Source organism: Rattus rattus, chromosome 2, assembly GCF_011064425.1.
Source record: "Rattus rattus isolate New Zealand chromosome 2, Rrattus_CSIRO_v1, whole genome shotgun sequence".
Classification (NCBI taxonomy): domain Eukaryota; kingdom Metazoa; phylum Chordata; class Mammalia; order Rodentia; family Muridae; genus Rattus; species Rattus rattus.
This window is the reverse complement of record NC_046155.1, coordinates 32,414,029-32,435,428: the sequence shown is the minus strand read 5'-3', so window position 1 is coordinate 32,435,428 and position 21,400 is coordinate 32,414,029. Positions and strand designations below refer to the sequence as shown.

General features: G+C 48.5%; 1 protein-coding gene across 3 annotated transcripts in view; it reads left to right on the top strand.

The window, feature by feature from the left end:
- Window positions 1-2,077: 2,077 nt before the first annotated feature.
- The window catches only part of Sgms1 (sphingomyelin synthase 1), a 265,773-nt gene continuing 246,450 nt past the window's right edge, over window positions 2,078-21,400 (top strand). For 2 of the 3 annotated variants that reach the window (XM_032891806.1, XM_032891803.1), the window contains exon 1: window positions 2,078-2,171. The gene's annotated coding sequence lies outside the window, so the exon portion shown is untranslated. Of the gene's footprint in view, window positions 2,172-2,441; window positions 2,755-21,400 lie in introns of those variants that run through there. The other variant, XM_032891804.1, reaches the window with a different exon arrangement.

The following is a 21,400-nucleotide window of genomic DNA, read 5'->3' as shown; positions in this document are numbered from 1 at the left end:
AGCCTCCTTTTTACCTCTTAGGTGCAAACTGATGAAAATACCCAGCGGGGTTACTAAAATCCCAGACATTCCCTTGCTGTTGGTTGACACTCCAAATAGAGCTGGTGGTTGTCAGTTGTCACTGAAAATCAGTTATGTGTCAAGCCACCACTCCTTTTCTTATCTCCCTTGAGAAGCGCGATAGCACAGGGTCCTAAGGTGAAGAGGCCAGAGGTGCAGGAGAGGTCAAGACCTTAAGAGATCACACAGGAGCAGACGCATTTTTAATCTGATTTTTCACTGTTTGGGGAAGAGGACGCTAAGTTTTCAGCGTCCTACGTGAAAACGGGTCTCTACAGCTTAGGGAAAGCGGCCATTAGATTCACCTTGGGAGCTTGTTAACCGGATTTCGGGAAGGACCCCACTAGAGGCGTTTCTGATTCCGTAGGTCTAGGTGTGGTCGTGAATGTGCCGTTCTAAAGAATTCTCGGGTAATGAGGTTGCGGGTTCAGAGATTCCAGGACCCCAGGTGACTAAACAAGGTACCATCCAAGCTAACCACCAGCAGGAGAAAAGCATGGAGGAGGGCGACGGCTGTCCAAACATCTTCAGCAACCTTCATCCTCAGTCCCCGGGAATGGGTCAGAACAGGGAAGCGGCAGGAGGAGAGATGCGGGCGCCTTAGGAACGGGAACTCCTTTCCCTAACTTCCGCCCCTGGGGAAAAGCTGAAGCCATCAGCTCCAGGAGAGCGGCTCTCCAATCCTCAGCCTTTAGGTTCTGGCTCTGGACACAGCCTGTCCTCCCGGTATCGCCGGCGCCGCTGTACCCCCGCTGTAGACTAGCGGATTGCAGGTGAGGGCTGGTCCCCGGGACTAGTGGGGAGGCGACTGGATAGAGTCTACCCAGATCCCGGACGGTTCTTCGCCTGCGGCCCGGGAAAACTGAAGATGGCTGCCCCGGAGCTCGGCCGGCAGTCACGTGTCACGCAGGCACGGCCGTTCCTGGTCCCTACTCCCCGCCCCCGCGCGCCCCCAGACCAGACCCTGCGGGTAGCGCGTCCAGGGCGATCCATGCTACGGCGGCACGAGCGGATCGGTCCAGAAGGCCGGGGCCGCGGAAGGCTGCTGTCCCTGTCGCTCGATCACCGTCCCGATATCGGGTTCCACTGCGCGAGCTGGAGGAAATCTGCTGGCGACCCGCACCCGGTGGGGCCATTGGGCATGCGCAATGCTCCGGCCCTGGTGCGGCGCTCTCCAGGTTTTCGCCTCAGCTCCAAGCAGCGGCGGGAGGTGGGGCCCGGACGAACTAGGGGGCCCCAGTTCTTCCCTAGAACTCCAAGGCCCTCGTGCTGCTTGGCGCAGCGCGATTTAGGAAACCGGCGGACCCGTTTTTTTTCCCCCGGGGAAGATGGTAGTGTAAGGATTAGAGCTTCGGGAAATGTCCCGAAGAGTTTGAGGTCCATCCATTTTAAATGATCAATCATGAGGGAGTCACAAGTGTCGCAGTTCTTGGGCTTGGTGGAGAAGAAAATGCCAGTGTAGTTCGCTAACAACTGTCCCCGATGGTAGTTTCTCGAAGACTGAGTTTGCGTACCCTGCTTTCCGGCCGGCTTTAGTCGCACAACTCTCGGGCTGGCTCCTAATTGGGCTTCTGATCCGGGCGGATGAAACCCACTATTTGGGCCCTTCCTCTTCTCGTAGTTGGGGGCATGTGTGTGTGGGGGAAGGGCCAGCATCTCCAATCCCCGTTTCTAGAAACGAAAAGGACGCCCCAGTCCTCACCCCTAACACACCCCACGGCAAGCTGTCCTGCGGGACTCAGCTGGGTCCCCGGCCAAGCGTCCGCGGTCTCCGCCCCCCGGCCGCCGGGAACACCCGGAGGAACGGACCAGCGTCGCGCGGGAAGCCGACCCGGCTCCGCCGCGGACTGGGCATGCTCGGCAGCCCGAGGCTCCAAGTCAGAAGCCTTCTCGCCAGCTCGGCGGCGGCCCGAGCAGCGGCGGCGGGCTGCCGGCTGGACGGGAGCAGGGAGGGCCGGTTCGGGCGGGCTGCTTGTCCCGGGAGCCTGGCACGAGGACGGGAGAGCGGGATCGGATGCGGAGCCCGCACGCCGCCCTGCCCCGGTTTCGTTCCGCGGCGGGGGGCTCGGCGCGTGGAAAGAATTCCGGCGGCCGCCACGACTCGCGTGCAAGTGAGTCGCGGGGCGGGGGTGGAGGGCCGGCCTCCGGATCGCGAGCGGCTGCATCTGACCCGAGTCTCGGGGGCCGGGCCTGACCCCGGTTGACGGCGGGCGGACAGCCCGGGCGAGGGGGCGTGAGCGCTTACCGCGCGGTGTCGCGCGTACCTGGCGGGCGGTCCCCCCGCGGCCGCTGGTGGGGGTGGGCGCGGGGGAGCGCTCTGGCGGCCGCGATCCCGGCTCCGAGGGGGCGGGCCGCCGGCGGGGCTCCCCCGCCAACTTGGGCGGGGAGGAAGGCGGAGGCGTCAGTGGGCACCTTTCCGAGGTGCTGCGTGCGGGCTGGAAGGCTGCCTGGTGTCACATTGGGGCGAGTGGACGGTGGCGGAGCCGGAGAGCCCGGGGCTGAGGACCTTTCAGGCAGAAGCCAGCCAGAGGTCCCGTAGTGCTTAGAAGTGGATCCCCCCAAATCGCAGCCCCACCCCCACAACCCTGGGCGGCAGAGTGACAGTTGGTACCTCCTGGCCTGATCGCAGCGGGCCAAGAGTCAGCGGCTTTGGGATTCCCTTCAGCCCCTCGATGACCCCCAACGGCATAACAGGTGGGACCCCCCTTCCCGAAGCAGCGAGCCCCTTGCTCCCCTGGCGGCGTAACAGCCCCTGGCTTGCGACTGTTCTGAGACCCCGCGTGTCCTCGCCGCGTGGGGGTGTTAAAGGGTAAGGCCTGCAGGGGCATCTGCGTAGCTCTGGACTCGGTTCGTCCAGAGAATGAGGGGTCTGAGTGATCATAGGCGACTTGTCAAGGGCACATCAGCGGTAGCAACTCTGCCTTCTGCCGGGATCTTAACCCACAGTCCGACTGTTTTCCTCCTGTGGCCCGGGTGCCCTGGTCCATCTAACGGATTCTGGTTAACGCTTGATCCCTTTTGACTGTCGCGAGTAACAGTCAGTCGGGGTGAAGGATGCTGTGGTCCTGGGGAGCCGAGAGAATTCGGGCAGGTGCTTCTCAGATGTTTCATTTCACCTTCAGAGAAGGACCGAGTTCGGCGCTACACACATAAAAAAGACAGAAGGCTGGTTTCTGACGGGAAGTTTATTTTCAGTGTTCTGAGGCCTGCCTTCTGTCATAGCTCTCTCGAAATTTACCTTCTTCAGATTGGGGGTGTTTCTAGTTGGCTACCTGGTTGTGGAAGTCGCGAATGCCTGTCTTGGTGTGCTGTCTGTCAACTCCCTACACCTTCTGGCTGAACGTCAGCAGGGGTGGGGGCTGAGGGAGCGGAAAGGAGTGAGATTGATGAGGTTGGATCCTGGTGAAGTTGTCTTCAGTGGTTTGGGAGGCAGTTTTGGGTCTGAGGCAGGGGAGAGGATGTCCAGGCATTTCATTGGTCAGAGTGTTAGGTGTCCAAGGAAGAAGCCAGCTGGGGTTGGGTGCCGATGTGGTCAGTTGTGTGTGTGTGTTTTTTTTTTTTTAAACTATGGAGCACATTTTAACATCTTCATCGCAGACCTGCTGGGTAGCAGGAGGTAGCCACCACTACAGTTCAATTCAGGTAGTTGTTGTACAGAGTGAGAGCTGCTCTCTCTGCTCCAGAGACCCAACATTTTTGTTGTTAGTAAAATAAATACCTTTCTGCCACTTGTCACTGACATTGAACTACTTCAAATACCAGGGAACTTGAAGAAAAAAAAAAAACCCTAGTAATTCAACATTTTAAGTTATTAAGGCACTCATTGTTTAAAATATCTTACTCGAAGACCTCTAGTGTCTTGCATAATGCCTGACCTGTACGTAGCTCAGGAAATGCTTATTCATGTTTAAAAATGTTTTTCATAACAGAAGAGCACTAGTATTTACATTTCTCTTTATTGTTTTATGTCTGTAAGTGGGATTCTTTCCTGAACAATTTTAGAGTAAAGAACACACAACAATGTCTGTGTACGTTGTGTACGTTGGGCACTTAAAGACCTTTGTGTATTTTCCTCAGATGCAGTTGCCCCTTGTTAGCCATAAACATGAGTTTTACATCAAGAGCTCAATACTTGTCTTGTTCACGTTTTCCTTTTCCCCTTGGGGCAGGTACTTCTCTTGAGCTGGAATCAAGGGCACTCTTTTGGGGCTAAGTCATAAAGAAGCCTAAAGGAGGACTCAGCTGTTTTTTAACTAAAATGTGCTCCAGACACATACGTTCTTTGATAAAACCTCGTTCCCTGCAAAGCATTTCAGGGAACCTGTAGCTTCCCAAGTTTGTCACCCAGCGATAAGCACTGCTGTAGAGACGATCAAATCTGCTCAAGTGCTGCGAAAACATGGCGGCCAGTGTTCTTCAGAGACAGGGCAGATTACAGATGGCTCTGTCTTTGCCTGTTCTGGATGGTAGCAGTCTTTTTAAAGAACTGTCTTGGTATGCCTGGGTGTGAGAGATTTGGGCTTGTTGGTTCAAACAAGAATATAAATGCAAGGGGGAGGAGGAGAGAGAATATAAATGCTTATTTATTGCTTCCTACAGTACTACATTACTACATTCCGCTGGCTGGGTTTCAGTTTGCTACCTCAGTCAGGCACACAGTCAGAACAAAAAGTCTTTTTTTTTTTTTTTTTTTGCTTAGATCATTTCAGTTTGGTGTGAGGGACAGGGAATGAATGTAGGGGAAGAGGGGGCAGTTCCTGTGGCCAGAAAGATGGCTTGGTTTTGTAGTTGTGGCAATAACTTCTGGTTTCAGTAAAACCGAGCTGAATGACTAGTGAACAGGTGCGGCTTAGTGTTTGCTCGAGTGCTTTATCCCCATTCAGAGTCTTCTCTCAACATATAGACACACCACACACTGATGTAGACACGCCGATATTCACACACACACACACACATACACACACACACACATACACACAGGCAAAGAAGGGAGATACATACAGATACATGCCTCCTTTGCCAAAAGCCAAGAAGAACCCCAGCTTCTTTCTAATCCGTCAAAAGGAAAACCAGATCTCAATGGAATGTCGCTGTTGGAGGTTTGAATTACCGCTTGTCTGTGTTTGAGAAAGAATCCCTCTGCCTCAGTGGCTAGCTAGATGAAGCAGCTATTTCCAGTCGATGCAGCTGAATGAGAAGAACTCAGAACTGAGGTGTTTTTCCCCTCTGGTCAGTCCTTGGCATCAGATCGTCTCACTGTACAAAGGCCCGTTGCCTGTAGTTGGCGTCTCCATTTCCTTCCATTCCTTCTGCTGCAGGAGGAGTCTTCCCTCATGTAGTGGATGGGATTTTGTGGGGACAGTGCCTGTGGGCATTTGTGAAAGATGTCGTGTTACTTGATGCGTCGTCTTCCATTCCCATACACAGTGCTGAGGCTGTGCATGGGGGGGGGGAGGAGGGTGCTAGCTTAGCCTGCACAGGGTCTGGGTTCCATTTGCAGTACTGCAAAAGGAAAGCTCTTGCACCCTCCAAGAAACATTTGTCTTGGAAATATTCCCACATTTCCTGAGAGTTGAAAGAACCTTTTTCAATGTATTATTAGGTAGTTTTGTTCTGTATATTGAGGTGCCTGGTACTCTGTAGGGTCATATATATATATATACATATATATATATATATATTTCAATGTGTGTATGCAGTCATACATACACATATTCATACATGTATATATGAATGTCTATGTGCATGCTAGTGACAGATGCATAACTCATTTCCACCCCGTTATCACAGGCAAAACTGAGTGAAATGCTGGCTTCATTCTCTTACTGATCTCTGCGAAAGGATCCTAGGGGTAGCAGTTTTGGAAGCGTGCTCCCCCCTACTGCAAAGTCTAGACCTCCTGAATCAGAAAGCCTCAACTCAGAAGCCGCTGCTCTGCTCTGTGTTTTGCCATGCCTAGTCTGGAGCTTCTGATGCAAGGGAGCGTTGGAGAACTGATGCTCTCGGGCCCTACATCCAGGCCCCTCCTCGGGGTGGCTGAGAAGGAAGCTACCAGCACATGAATTACTGACTCTCAGAGCTGCTGTGCACTTCCAAGCTGGTTTCAGGGATGACATCCATATTCTTGTAGTGTTGGACCTTCACCGTATCTATAATTTACCAGTGTTTTGTGGCTGGTTAATGAGCTCTCATTGTTTTAATGTGGATTTATGTAATTCTTAGTGAATTGGGGCTGTTACTAATGTTATTTAGTTCTTATTCTGGTTCTTGGACCAGCTGTTCATTTTATCTTGTGTTCCCACCCTCTTATTCTTTCTTCCCTCCCCCACATTAGAGTTTCTTTTCCCCTTTTGATTTTCTGAGACAGTATTCCTAAACCAGTGATTAAACAATGCATTCTTTCATAGTTTTGGTGAGGCTGTTTTGATTGTGTCTCATGTTTGCACATACACATGAGACTGTCAACTTATGGAGAGTTGTAATTTATGTAAGAAGTCAATTAAAAATGTGCACTTTACTTATGACAATGTAGCTATCTTGAAAATGCCACAGTGAAGATACCAAACATTTCTGTTAACCTCGGAATTTTCCCTGGGTCCATTTTGTAGTCAGCACCTTCCTGTTATAGCCACATTTGTGTAACCACTATAGCTTGTGTTTCTTTAATTTTATTAAGTGGTCCATACTATATGGTACTTTTTTGTGTCCTTTCACTAAACATACTGAATTAAAAAAAATGTGACACAGGGTTTAAAATATCTTCTTTTGAACTGTGACACAAGACACAGAGCATAGCCCTTCCGGGCAATCTTCTTTGTGTGATTCAGTAGTGCGATTGTCCAGGTTGGGCATCAGCATAGTCCTCCACAGAATGTTGTCGTCACCCTAAGCCAGATCCTGACCCCTTAAGCTCAGCCTTCTAATGTTGAGAGGCCTCACAGGGGCTGGTATTTTGTTTAGTTCTTTCCCAGTGTTCTTCCATTTCTGTGCCAAACCCTTATTTCTTCATTAGACCTTTGTACCATGTTTGACATAGTGGCATGGGGCCCTCTTGTTCTTCAACACTGATTTGATTCTGTTTGGATGTTCGCTCTTCTGTATCCATTTTGGGATACTTTTGAAGTTCTCAATAAAGTCTAGGAAACGTAATTGGCATTGTTGGGCTATCGTCTCACGGAGAGAATTGACATTGTTTCTGTTTTGATACCGTATGGCCATTGTCATCCCTCCTTTAAAAAAAATAACCTTTAAATAAAGTTTACAATTTTCTTTGTTACGGTAACACCCTTTCTTCATTATTGGCTTTGGAACTTGAATTCAGGGCCGCGTACATGCTAAACACATGCTGTACTACTGAGCTGTGCTCTCAGCTTATGGGAAGTTTTTTATTTTCTAAATAAAGACCATATGTTTGGGCAGAGCTGGAGTTTAGATGCTGTAGTTTTAACAGTCACTTTGTTGTGACTAAACACCCGAGAGAAACACCCCAAGAGCAGAGACATAGCTGCACTCAGGGTCCCTGAGCAGTCAGTCTGTGCTGGCCTGGCCTTATGGGGGGCAGCAGGTGGAGGAGATCCCACTGCGGCATACAGGCAGCAGAGCGCTACAGGGAAGGGTGCAGGGATAATGAACTCCAAGGACTTCCTGGCGGCCTGCTTCTTTCAGCAGTGGCCCACCACCCAAAGTTTCGAAAAGCTTCCATAATAGCTCCATCCACTGGGGAATCAGCCTTCCACACACATTCCTGTGCCGGCCATTACATATTAAGCCCTGGTAGGAACCTTGTTCCTGCCTTGTAGGCATAGACAGAGGAAGGATTTTGTGGACAGGTCTCTTAACAGTCTCTTCTTTTGCTGGGCTTGAGTGACACTGGTGATTTGTTCCTCCTCTTCCTTGACGGGTCCCAAACTGCTCCTTCCTCAAGCCTGGGTCTGGGCACCTGCTGTGTGGGGCTGTGGAGTTACAGAGTGCAGATCAGGAAACGGAGCTGTTACTCAGGGAGTGCTGACGTCACAGCCCCACCCAACATGGGCTTTAAATAGTCACCTTCAGCCTTTCACCTGCTTCTAAGGATTTTCTACAAAGAAGTGTCAGGAAGGCAAAGTGAGGGAGACAGCCAGTTAAGTGTGCAGCGCTCCCAATCTACATGCGGGAGCCTGGGCCTCTGCCTGCTTCCCAGAAAGTATGGATACTTCCAAGGAATTTTACAGTTGAGTGGGGGAAGGATATACAACTAATATACGAGAAGCAATTAGAGAAGTCTCTGTGACAGAAGGTTTATAATTAGGGTTAAGTGCTACAGTGCCAGGGGAATTATGGGAAGAGAGAAACCCCCTCCTGAGCTTTTGTTTGGCTTGGATGGCATTCGTGTAGGGAGGAGCGAAGAGAAAGGTGGAAACCTGTGTAGCATGGTAATGGATTTTCAAAAATATTATTTTAAAAATATTTATTGTATGAGTGTGCGTGTGCGTGCGTGCGTGTGTATGTGTGTGTGTGTGTGTGTGTGTATGTGTGTGCTTGCACTCATGTGCATCTCACTGCATGTGTGTAGGTTAAAAGACAACTTGCAGAAGTTGGTTCTCTCTATCCACCTGTATGTGGTTCCTGGAAAATGAGCTCAGACCGTGAGGCTCAGTGGCAAGTACCGTGCCGTTGCCTTGCTGAATCATCTCATCAACCCCCCGTGTCTGGATTCTGGTGTCTTAACATCAAGTATTCTGATAAGCAGTGACAGGTGGCTTGTCTACGTGTAGATAACTAGTAGCTCTGAGTTCTATGGTGGCTAAGAGCGTTGCATGAAGTCAGAGTACTTGGGTTTGGCTTTCCGCCTCACCATGTGAGGGCTGTATACTGTGGTGGGTTATTTAGATCATCTGTGCCTCAGGCCCCAAGTTCTTTGGCGGACCTAAGAACAGAAGCTATCATCCAGGGTTGTTGAGTAGTTGTGAGAAAGATGCAAGCTAACATTTGTAAGGCACTGAGTGTCTACTCCACAGTGTGCCAGTTAGCTCTGTCACCGGGACAGAATACCGGAGACTAGGTTATCTCTGTCTTTTTTTCTTCCCTCCTCCTTCTGAGATAGGACCTTTCCTATCTTGGCCTCCAACTGAAGATCCTCTGCCCTCAGTCTTACGTGTGTGTGTGTGTGTGTGTGTGTGTGTGTGTGTGTGTGTGTGTGTGTGTGTGTGTGTATGCTGTGACAATTACCTTTGAAGGATTCACTTGGGCTCATGGGCTCATGGGTTCAGTTCATGGCCGTCTGGCTTGAGGAGAGTTGTGTATCATGGTAGCGTCCCTGGGACCTTGCTGCCACCTCCTTTCAATCTTCGTGATCTCTGAAGAGTCTGAAGGATTAAGATGGGGCACTCACACTTTAATGTAGAAGGAAGGCAGAGTTTATGACTATTTTTACATTATATAGGAGGTAGGCAGGGTATGGAGACTTACTCCTAAGGGCGGGAGTGCACAGTGACCTAAAGGATCACTGTGTCACTTTACATGATTATACTTTCTTACTAAAGCATCTAGAACAGATGGACTTCCTTAGTGTGTTCTCCTGCCCAGGAGATTGGCAGACCCATTTGTACTGAGTCTTATGGGGAGGGAGCAGTGGTATGTCCTTGTTCTTTATCAGAAAGATGCTGGGCTAGATAGTAATCTTGTAATGTTTAAAGCTCCTGGGACTAGGTTTAGATAGTTATCAGTTCATGACTTCTGGGAGGTTCAGGATGTGACCTCTCTTTCCAAGGTCAGAGATATAGCTCAACTTCCCTTCCTTTAGCCAATGAGCAAGAGGCTTCAGCTATAGGCCTTTTCGTACCTGCCATTGATCACAAGGGCAATGTCCAGCCTCTATAGCCATCAAGTCTGCCGATCTCTGTCTTCCTAACAGTAGGACCTCATAATAGAGGAAGCTGCTCACCTCACAGCCGCCAGGGAGGAAGAGACAGAGGCAAGGGTTAGGGTTCTCAGAGCCCCATTGCAAGGGATGCCTCCCACAACCTAACTTCCTCTACTGAGCCACGACTCCATAAGGTCTCACTACTTCCCAGTAGCATCACAGTGTGGGACTAGACCTTCAAACATGGGCATCTGGGAGACAGCGATAATCCAAACTTTAGTACCAATTAAGAACCATGTAAATATTAGTCATTGTTCTTTGCAAGTCTGTTGATAGTCCTGCAGTCTTTCTCCATTTCTTTTGAGGTGTGTGAGGATTCATGGCCCAGCATTGCTTGGCTTTTGTTTAGAGGATCTGGTGGAGGGCTGTGTAGTAGTCACTCCAGTGGCATGGGGTTTCACCATGTTGTTGGCTACACAAGGCAGGGCCAGGTTGTAGACTGAATAGATAAGTACCTGAGACACCACTGAGCCAGTTGTTCTGAATGTCTATCCTCAGTGCTCTGGAATGGAGTGGGTAGAGAAAAAAAACTCAAGATGGTGAGCATAGAAGAATCGAGTCTCATTGTGTTGTTTTTCTAGTTCTGATTAGACCTTGGGCGATTCCTTAAGGGCTAATTCCAAATCAACGAGCTTCTGCCTTGACTTGGATGTGGATGTTGCTGTTCTTTTTCTGAGACGGGAAAGTGAGGCACAAGTCACTTCCCTGAGAAAACAGGAGGAGGAATGTCATGAAGATGATGTTTGGGGGTCCTGACAGTTGGCAAAAGTCCAAACCAAACCAACCAACCAAACACCAAAAACTCAAACCCCAAAACCCCAAAACCAAAGACCAGCGGGTGCCAGCGTAGTTATGTCAGGTTGTGATACACAGGTTGTCCCAAGCTGGGTGTTCCCATAACCTTATGGCCTTAGGCGTTTATCTGTCTGAGCTCAAGTTTCAGCTTGTGTTAGCTCCACCAGGGAGCTTGCTTGTAACTCTTGCTGGGCCCAGCCCAGAGAGTCTCTAAAGCTTAGGGACAGGTGGCAGCTAGTAGTGTGTTTGGATGCTCCCCGGTTCCCTGGTGCTGCTGTCCCCACCGATCTGGGGACATGCTTTGAGAAGTAGCACCCAAAGCCATGTTGTAGTAGCCAGGGACCAACCGCTTCTACCACACTTGAAAGTATCCTCATGGGGTCCTGTGCATTTGGGGTGGCAGATCAGCCTCTGAGCCATGGCACTGTGGTGCCCTGCTCATCAGAGCTTGTGATATGGCCAAGAGCAGTAGTAAACTGTGGTGCCAATATCTGATAGTGCAAGCATCCTTAGAACATGAGCCTGTCCCAGGAAGATGGCGTCATTCGTTTTCCATCCTCCCTTCCATCCTCCCTTCCAGATTAGGGGGTGCTTCCTGTCCACCTTTTAGACCCTTGGGAAGATGAAGCCCAGATAATTAGAGGTGATTAGCCTGGCTGTGGGGAGGTAGAAGGCAGTTTTGTGTACTGGTTTAACTGTGATGGCAAAATGTTTGTAGCAAGAAAGAGCTTAGCACCTCTCAGAGAGAGGAGGTAAGAGGGTTACCGTGTGGGCACCCTGCTACTACTGAGTCCTCAGGAAACACAAGCAGCTACAGTTATCATAGCAGGTTTGCCTCAATGCAGCTGACGCTGCTCTTCCCCGGGTTGGCAGCTAGAAGGAGCGGCTTCTAGCCTGGAAAAGGATTTTCGAAAGAGACGCCTCTTCAGGTAATGGCATCACTACGTAGCGAGGCCAGGTCACAGCTGTGCACCAGGCCCCCTGGGACAGTGCTCTCTCGCTGCAGCTTTCCCTGCATTTGGCACAGTGTGCAGAAGGGAGCTGATGACACTGGGTGGCAGCTTGCTGTGGGCGGAGCATAAGCGGTTTCATGTGCGTGAGGGTGGGGTGGGGGGAATGTGGTGGTGTCTAGGAGGGTGGGCCCTACTAGTGGTCATTGGCAAGAAGGACTGGTGGCCAGGACTGTGCTCCTCTGTCACCTGGAGAAGCACAGGAACATTGCCACATCGCTCCTTTGTTTTCCCAGCTGCAGCCAGACCAGTTCCTAAGAATGTAAACCTAGGAAAGATTCCTGACTTGCCTTTCAGTTTGGCGTTAGTGCTGAATTCGTCTTTCAGTGGTTGCACTTTCTCCTTTTCTTATCCCTGCCTCCTCCTCCTCCTCCTTCTCCAGTGTCCTTACAAACGAGGGCAGGCTGAGCCTGTGTGCCGGCCAAATGGCTGGGGAACCTTGGGCCTCTGCTCTCATGTGTTTGGAAGGGAAAATTTGGAACAGCTGAGTGCTGGCCATTCAGTCCCCAGATATCATAGCTCCCTCCCTGCGATGTCGGGGCGGGGGTTGAGGGGTGCAGAACAGTGTGGATTTACATTGGCAGTTGTTTACTATCCCTTTGATAGGGAACCGTTTATTTGAGAACTGTTTTCCATGGCCCCGTTTTGCTTTGCTCATGCCCAGGCTGCTTGATAGAAACGGCAGTTAGAGGTTGATTTTTTAGCTGTTACAGGCTTACATTTTATAAGGGAGTTAAAAAAAAGGCCTCTACAGGGAACACCTATGGCTGTCAGCCAAAGCCAGGCTGCCCCAGTCACCTGAGACGGGTGGGGGAGAGCAGGTGAGAGCAGCAGTGGCAGATATGCTGGCTGCTGGGTCACACTTCAGATAGGAGAACTGAACTTTGCCATCAGTGAGGGAGGTGGGGCTACAAGAGACTGGGTAACAGGAAGTCAGATAGCAAGGACAGAGCAGTCTGGGTCTGCAAGCTGGCTGGGAGTGACATAAAGAGCAGTGGGCTTGGACTCGTACCCTTTTGGGCTATCCTCATGTGAGATTGAATATTGGCCACTGTGGTAAAGAGTTGTGTGAAGACGCTTCGCCACGCCCAAGGGGTGTAAGTGGGCATCCCTTAGTTGTAAAGGTGGCTGGGGGGAAATGACAACAGAGGGTACTACTAAGATTCTGTATTAGAGGAAGGTGTGCTGTGCCTTTCGTCTCGTGGTGATGTCCTGACCGTTCAGTCGTCCATAGACCCTTGGAGTGAGACTCGGTGCTGTTGGACTGGTTGGCCCCCGTTTCTCTGTACTCTGTTCTCTGTCCATCCTACCTTTGCCTGCGACGTTACCATTGCTTGTCTCTGGTCACTTCTCAGCTTGCAGTCTCTACTGCAGACATAGCAAGCCGCCCCAGATTGTCCTGGCGCTCTTGAGAAGTCTTGGTGATGGCTGAAGTCTCCCACACTTCGGCTTTAGCTCGTGTGGAATGAAAAAGTGTGGAGAAAAGCGAGGCCAGGGCCCATGGAGTTTTCTAGGTCACGAGCAACCGGTAATAACTGAGGCAGCAGACAGGAGGCACAGTAAGGAGTCACGAGATGACTCCTCATGCCGAGAACAGCCTGGGAAGGCTTGCCACCCATTCTCCAGGTCTGAAGTTTGACATTTGCTTCAGCGTACGGAGACACCCAAGTTACTATGGAAGGCCCTGCAAGGTTACCAGCTGGGGATGTGCAGTAGTCCAACTTTCCTTGTCCCCCCAACCTGACTGATTCCCCCCTTTGAGTGTCAGAAGGGAAACCATGAGAACCATCAGAACAGTCAGGACTTTTGCAAGCAGTAAACGTCGATGAACCTGGCAGTTCCAGGTCTGTGGCTGAAGGAGAAGACTCCACAATGAGATGCGCCATTCTGGGGTGTAATTAAGTGTGTGTTTTTAGGGGCATAGTAGTTAAAGCACTCATTGGCGTCTCCGTGAAGGTGTCTGAGGGCCAGTGGGTGAGAAGTTAAAATCATACCCCTGAGTACTTGTCCTTACAGCTCTTCCTGTTCTTTTAGAGGGGTGATTGGGGTGACTACCCAAGAGGAGGAAAGTAGACATGTTGAGAACCTCGTAGGTGACACAGGGCTTGTTTCTGTCTTGTGGATGGCGCAGGCTCAGTTTTCCCCAGAGGAAGTTAGAGCCAAGCGGTACAGTGGCCAATGGGGAAAGGGGCCATGCTACACTGTTGCCCGTTTTCCTAGGCGAGTGGGCTGAGCTGCTGGGAAGAAGGGTGGGCAGTGCTCGGAGCTGCCGTTGATGTTCAGCTTGCCGTGTCCCATGGACCCTGGACTCCAGTCTGGAGAGGGCAGTCTGTGACTTTGGTGGTCAGTGTTACAACTTTCCAACCCTGAGAAAGTTCCCGATTGTCGTCTTCAGATGGAGCAGTGTGGAGCAGCCTTTACGAGTAATGGCGTAGACACGTAGTCTCTGACCCAGCCATTCTGGTCGTAGGGGTTTAATTTAAAAAAACAGTCAAGATCAGTCACGTGCAGTTGGAAGCTTAACATCCAACTGTAGGGTTGGCTACGCACATTGTGTCTATTCACCTAACAGGCTAGCCCCAAACCTTAAAAACACACCTATGAGGACAGGGTATTTTGAAAGATCATTGGATGCAACATGTATATACCCTTTTATTAAGAAACTAAACTATTGACATTGGGTGGCTGTGTAAGCCAGCAGTGAAGCAAGCTTCTCACTTAGCTTTAGTCTCACAGGGAGTCAGGCCTTTGACTAATCTCCCCGACTCTCACTGCAGAACAGCGAAAGATTCCCTTGCCAATGTTTCTATGGTCTCTCTCCCCGTTTCAGGGTGTCTCTGTTTACATAGCTGGATGTCCGTCCTGAGGACATTGAGGAGGCCGAGGTGTTACTTGTATTATAGATGAGTGCTCTCCTGTTGCCCTCTTTCCCTTCCCGCCAGGCTTTGAGTGCAGGGCGTCTCGGTCTTAACGCAGGATGGGCACCCAAGTCTTTGTGAATATTGATCCTGGAGCCACAGAGCTTCTGTGTACCAAGGTCTCAAGGGCAGCGCCTTAGTGACTGACTTCTTAGCCCACTTCAGTTTATTTTGACCCCTTCATTTTCCATGTCTATTACAGAACATGGTAAACATGTTACTTGCACTCTTGGCCCCTGCCATGAGTGGCTCCTGCAGCTTTTGGTATATAATATCCTTCCTCTTTTCCTCTGTAAATATCGAGTGTGCACAGTGGACACATTCAATGCCTATTGCCTATGGACAGTGAAGTGCCCAGAGGATCAACTCCGGCAAAGCCGAGTCCTGCTGCCCTGGAGCGCACTGTCTCTAAAACCCTGAAACTTCATGTGCACGTCTGCGGTTTGGTTTTGGGGCTCAGATCCTGGTAGGGTTTGCTGTTGCAGTGTAGTATCTTAATTTCCTAGCAGACATGATCAGCGCGGGGAACATGGAACACGGGACAGAGGCTGAATTGAGCTGGGGGTTGCCGTAGAGCAAAGCTTTTGTTTGTTTGGTTTTGAGCTATTGTTTTGAACCAATGTACTTTTAACTGTCAGTTTGTCTCAAAGCTTCTAAAATTTTGTTATGTAAGTGACTTTGCACGTTCACTTAGAAACGTTTTGTTTCAGTAACCTCTCACCCCTCCTTGTACTCTGCTGGAGGAGAATGTATCTGGATAATTTCAGACACAGAAGTGAGATTGTGGCCCTGAACTTGTGTTGTTGTGTTGTTTTGTTTTTCCCCTGATGTTTTTTGTGAACACTTCTGCTTCCTGTAGCCAGTTAGGAGGGAACAGTGTCCGTCCTTCAGCCTTGGCTCTGAACCCTGGCTACGCATTGAGAGCGTGGATTTCAAGATCGCAGAGCTGTTTCCCGACTCTGTCTCTCTATCTGTATTTCTGCTTTCACAGCCTGCAGCTGGCTCTAGCTTCTTTCCTGAGAAGGATGACAGACTTCTCACAGCGGTTACATGCAGGGAATGTTGCTCTTGTGTCCCCAGTGGGCCGAATTTCCTGAATGCAAGTGTTGCTTACGTGCAAGCTCTTTGGGCTTGTCAGAGAACGTGCTGGACAGTGCTAGCATTGTCTTATACTGAACCAGACTCGGACACCCGATAAGCCGCTCCCACATCTTTGGACACCATATGCAAACATGTACGGAGTCGCTCTGCAGGAAGTTGCGCTTGTTGTTGGCTGGAGGAGTTTGTGGTTTTCTAGGCTGTGTCTGGAATGCCCACCAACACGGGAGAGTGTCTTGAGATGTCCCCATACGTGCCACTGTGCTGGGCCTTGGTCACAGTGCCCAAAGCTGCTGATGCTGTAGCCGTGTCACTGAAGTCACGGCTAACATTTGGAGAGAGCTTTCTGCTCTTTGCTTCCCAGACTAAGACTGAAGATTAAATTTGGCCACTTATGAGATAGAAGATGAGTTTGAAGCCAGCCTGGGCTACACTGCCAGCCCCTGCCTCAAAATCAAAGTCTAATAAGAAAGTACATGTTTATGTAGTTTCAAAGTATAATTAATTGTATGATGTCACATGAAATTACTCCCAATAGTTTTTCTTTGAAAAATACAAATATCTTTCTGTTTCAAAAGCTGAAGCAAAATACGCAGGCATAAAATTTACCATTTTAGTTATTTTAAGCATATAATTTATGGAATTAAGTACACTGTAAGTTATGCAGTGATCATCGTTGTCTGTCTACAGAACGTTGTATCACCTGAAAGCCCATACTCGTAAATGGTTCCCATTCTCCTTCTGCACAGCCAGTGGCAGCTATGGCTTTGTGTGTGTCATGGGTGTGACCATCTATGCACTCGTATATGGGTTTTATAGTATTTTCCCTTTGACATCTAACTTGTTTTTCTTAGCAAACTGTTTTCAGGATTAATCAATATTGTAGCATGTATTCAGACTTACCCTTTTAAAAGCTAAATAGTATTTCATAACATCTGTATACCACATTTAAGTGAACATGGGTGAGTGTGCTAGGAGCATGTCAGCATGACTCTATACACATGTTGGTTTGACTCATTCTCTCAGTAAACCTTTAAAGAGTGCTTTCTAAGATAGATGTTTCCTCTGTTCTTTAAGATTATGTGCATTGGTCTTCTGCCTGCTTCTCTGGGCAAGGGTGGCAGATCTTCTGGAACTGGAGTTACAGACAGTTGTGAGCTGCCATGTGGGTGCTGGGAATTGAACTTGGGCCCCTCGGGAAGAGCAGCCAGTGATAGATGCTTCATAGTGATCGGTCACTTGGCTCAATTTGGTTCCAGGCATCATTACACCCAGACATTTTGAACAGTGTTTGGTGGATGGCATTCCTGTTGCCTGAGGTAGGAAGCAGCCTCGTGGACTACTTTTCCCAGCACATTTGGCAGCAGCTTTGAGCCAGGCCAGTCAGTCTTTTTGGAAATCAGCCTGGTGCTTTCTTATCTTTTGCTTTGACAGCTCTTGCCTGTCAGTACCTCAAGAGGAGAAATCTGGCAATACTGTTTGCTTCCTCAGCCTGGTCTTAGGTGATTAAGTTCTCAGCAGACCTGTGTGGGGCTGCAGATAGGAGCCGCAGTGGCTGTGCATCTGCGAGCTCGTGTTGAAGCAGAGCATCGGGCTCTCTGCAGAGGACGATAATGGGTTCTGGCGGGGCTGAGGTTCTGGGCTACATGATGTGTTTGGACAGCAAGCATCTTGATTTTTCTCCAAATCTGTGTAGTAAGGGAGGCTGTGTGGAGATCCTAGAGCACCAGATGCCCCTCCTCCCCATCCAAGGGAGGTCTAGTGGTTTGGCTGTAGTCCACCTTTTTGTGCTTTAGATAATTTTTGTGGACTTACAGGAAATTGAGATTAAGTTCCTGTTTTGTGGGAAAAGGAAGTGTGGCGCTTTGTACTTTTATAGGCTGGATAGTAATCAAATGTGGCTATCTGTCATCATGAAAAATATGCCAGTCAGTCAAGTGTGTTTGTTTGTTTATGTTGCCTACATTTTCTTCCTTTTCTTTCTGTTTACATTTGCTAAAGGGATACGAGTGTCCTCAGAGGGGAGAGGGCCCGAGCTGTGTACTGATAGCGTTCTGGATAGTGTTTTTATATTAAAGGTCTGTTTCCACACTGTGTGATATGTGTGTGTGTGAGGATTTATTTCATTTTCAGTATGATTTTGTGGGGCACATGCATGTAGAGGTAATAGGGACAGCGTGTGTGTGTGTGTGTGTGTGTGTGTATGTGGTGTGTGTGTGTGGTGTGTATGTGTGTGTGTGTTGTGTATGTGTGTGTGTGTGTGTGTATGTGGTGTGTGTGTATGTGGTGTGTGTTGTGTGTGTGTGTGTGTATGTGGTGTGTGTGTGTGTGTGTGTGTATGTGTGTGTGTGTGTGTGTGTGTGTGTGTGTGTGTGTATGTGTGTGTGTGTGTGTGTGTGTGTGGTGTGTGTGTGTGTGTGTGTGTAGGGGATTTGGTTTCCTCTACCATGTAGGTTCTGGGATCCAACCCAGGTCACGAGACCTGTGAAGCGCTTTTAGTGGCTAAACCATCTCATGGACTCTAACTAATTAATGAGCTGAAAATTAATTAGAGTTAATTAATTTTGGTTCTAGGAATGGAATTCAGGGCCTCATACCCCTGTACTGTGTTCCCATCCTTGACACTGCTGCTGGTCCTCCATGATGAGTGGCTCCTCCTCTCCCTCCTCGTCAGTCACGAGCACCCTCGTGTTGCCTGCTTCCCTCTGTGTGACTCTCAGCATTTCTGGTTGTTGGAGCCTCCTTATCAGAACCCTCGTTTTAGGCCCTACTTCTGGTGCTTTGTCTCTGTCGTACTTCTATTTCCTACTGTTCCCTCCTCAGCCCTGGTAGATACAGGGTGCAGGCTGGAATGTAGTGTGTGACATGTGGCACGTGTCGGCACGTACACACTCGTGTGAGTGGACCGGTTCCCTTTCTTTTGGGTGGGGGTTTCAGGAGGGTGAAAGGCTAAGCCAGGGGTTCTCACCTTCCTAATGATGCAGCCTTTAAATACCGTTCCTCGAGTTGTGGCAACCCCCAATCATTGTAAGATTATTTTAATTGCTACTTCATAACTGTAACTTTGCTACTCTTAGGAATCATAATGTAAATATCTGTGTTTCCGATGGACTTAGGCAATGACTGTGAAGGGTCATCTGACCCCCAAAAGGGGCCGCAACTCACAGACTGAGAACTGTTGATCTTACTGGTAAAGAGAGGGCTTTGGTAATGTGTTTTGTGTATGTATGTACACATGCATGTGTGGAAGTCAGAAGACAACTTTGGTTAGTGTTTCTTAAGAGCAGTCCATGTTGTTTTTTGAGACAGGGCCTCTGACTGTCCTGAGCCTCTCCATGTAGGTTGACTGGGCCCCCTGGCCTGATAATGTGGTTTTGAGTAAAAAAAAAATGTCCTTACTGTCCAGGACATAGAGCTAGAACAGCTTGGCTTTTAAGCCTAAGACTTGGTGGGAGGCAAGCGAGAAAAAAGCACAGAGCTTTTTGTTTTGTGCCAAGGCCTCTATTTTGGGAATAAACTCTGCAGGTCAGAAATATTGATGTGAACATTAAATCCAATTCTTACCATTTTCTTGTTCTATATTTTACTTCCAGAATAGTTAATGCAACTCCTACTGGGATAAGCAGTAGCATATATTTCAAGCTTTATGCTATTCCTAATTTTTAAAAAAAATTGGTAAATAATAACATTTCAATATGCACACCTATGTCTTGGTTCTTTGTCTTCATGTAGAAGACAGATTTTTGCACACTTTCACAGTGACACGTGTTGAAAACTAAACAACACTGGAGAGTCACTTTTCTTTCAGTGGAACATAAAGTTCCTCACATACACAGGACCGTCAGTTTGATTGCCACACCACACAAAACAAAGCAAAATAAAATAAACCTGCGCCAGCCGGATATGCTGTACGCACTTGTAATTGCAGCATCCTGGAGGCTGAGACAGGAGGGTCACACACGTTTGAGGTCATCCAGGGCGTAAGACTGTGTGTAGTTCACAGAAACAGACAAGATTAAAGAGAATCTCATTTCTCACATTTCCTCCCATTTGGTTGCTAATCAGACCTTTAGTGTCCCTTTAAATGTTTTGGGTGTCAAATTAAAAAAAAAAAGAATAACTTTGGGGCTCCTGTCTAGCACGTGCCAGGTCTCGGGCGCCATCTCTAGCGTTGCTAAGGAAAAAACCAAGCGAATCCAGAGACCAGCACTTCTTTCACAGCTACAGTGCTTGGAGCTGCCTTAATCTTTACCCTGTAGAGGCCCTGCCCCTTGCTTCTCTGTCCGTGGTGCTGGGATCGAGCCCAGGACTTTGTGTATGCCAGGCATTCCTTCACCACTTAGCCACAGTCTCACATCTCACCATTTTGTTTTTATTGCCCCGAGTACCATCCTTTACGTTGTTCATCTCCGGACTAATTTCTTGCATTTTTCAATTTTGTTTTCAATTTATATAGCTGCCTGCTAGAGATTTCTTTCCTGATGAGGTTCAGTCATTTGTAGAGCTCAGAAGTAGATAAGAACCAAGAGAGAGAAATGTCAGACCGTGGGAGGGATGTGTTATGGTGTAAGGAAAGCAAACCTGAGGTGTTGGCACTTAGAGATGGGATTGGATGGCAGCCCTGTCAGTCACCAGCAGTGGGTGCTTAGCAACGTCTGTAGAGGATGAGCAAATGGTTTGAGGTCTTGAACATTAATCTCATCTGTGAAGGGGCTAATGCCAACCCACAGGATTATTATGGAGTCATGTGTGTAGACCAGTGCACTGTGTATGTTGAGGTCTCCTGAGGCAAACGTACACGAGAATGTAGTTATACTTCTGTTATCTTCTTCCATTGCTGTTCAAGAGAATGTGGAGATAGGGATGGAGACTGTCTAGTTTCACCGAGAATACCTTTCTCTTTTACAAAGCATTTATTTTTAATTATGTATACGTAAGCGTGCGTTGGTGTGTACATGTAAGGGCTGGTGCACTTGAGGCCAGAGGTGACTGAGATCCTGGAGCTAGAGTCACAGGCAGTTGTGAGCTGTCTGATACGGTTGCAGGGAAATGAGATCATGTCCTTTGCAAGAGCAGTGCACGATCCTAACCCCTGAACAATCTCTCCAGCCCTCAAGTACCTCTTCCTTAGTTGAGTTCTGTTGGCTGGACTTGTTCGTTTCCATCCTCCAACCCCCTCTTCTGATTGCTTTTTCTGCTGGGAAGCATCATGTTAAAAAAAATAGATTACAGTAAAAATCCTCTATCCAGAATTCTTGGAAATGAGTTAGCTTGCAAACCCCTCCCTCATAGAGAGCAGATGCTTTACATTTCATCTTTTCTCACTAAAGACCATTTCCACCTTTAAAATATATTCAATGTTGAGAAAAATAAAATGCTTGAACAAACATCCAAACCCTGTTTCATCAGATATGAGTATTTGGATGTGTTTACTTTATATATATATATACATATATATATATATACACACATACACACACATATATATACATATATACATATATATTTATATCTATCTATATCTACATCTATATTGTGTGTATTATATATAATTATCACAAGAATATAAGCTGATAGACTGTGGTGGTTTGAGTGAGAATTGCATCCATTGGCTCATA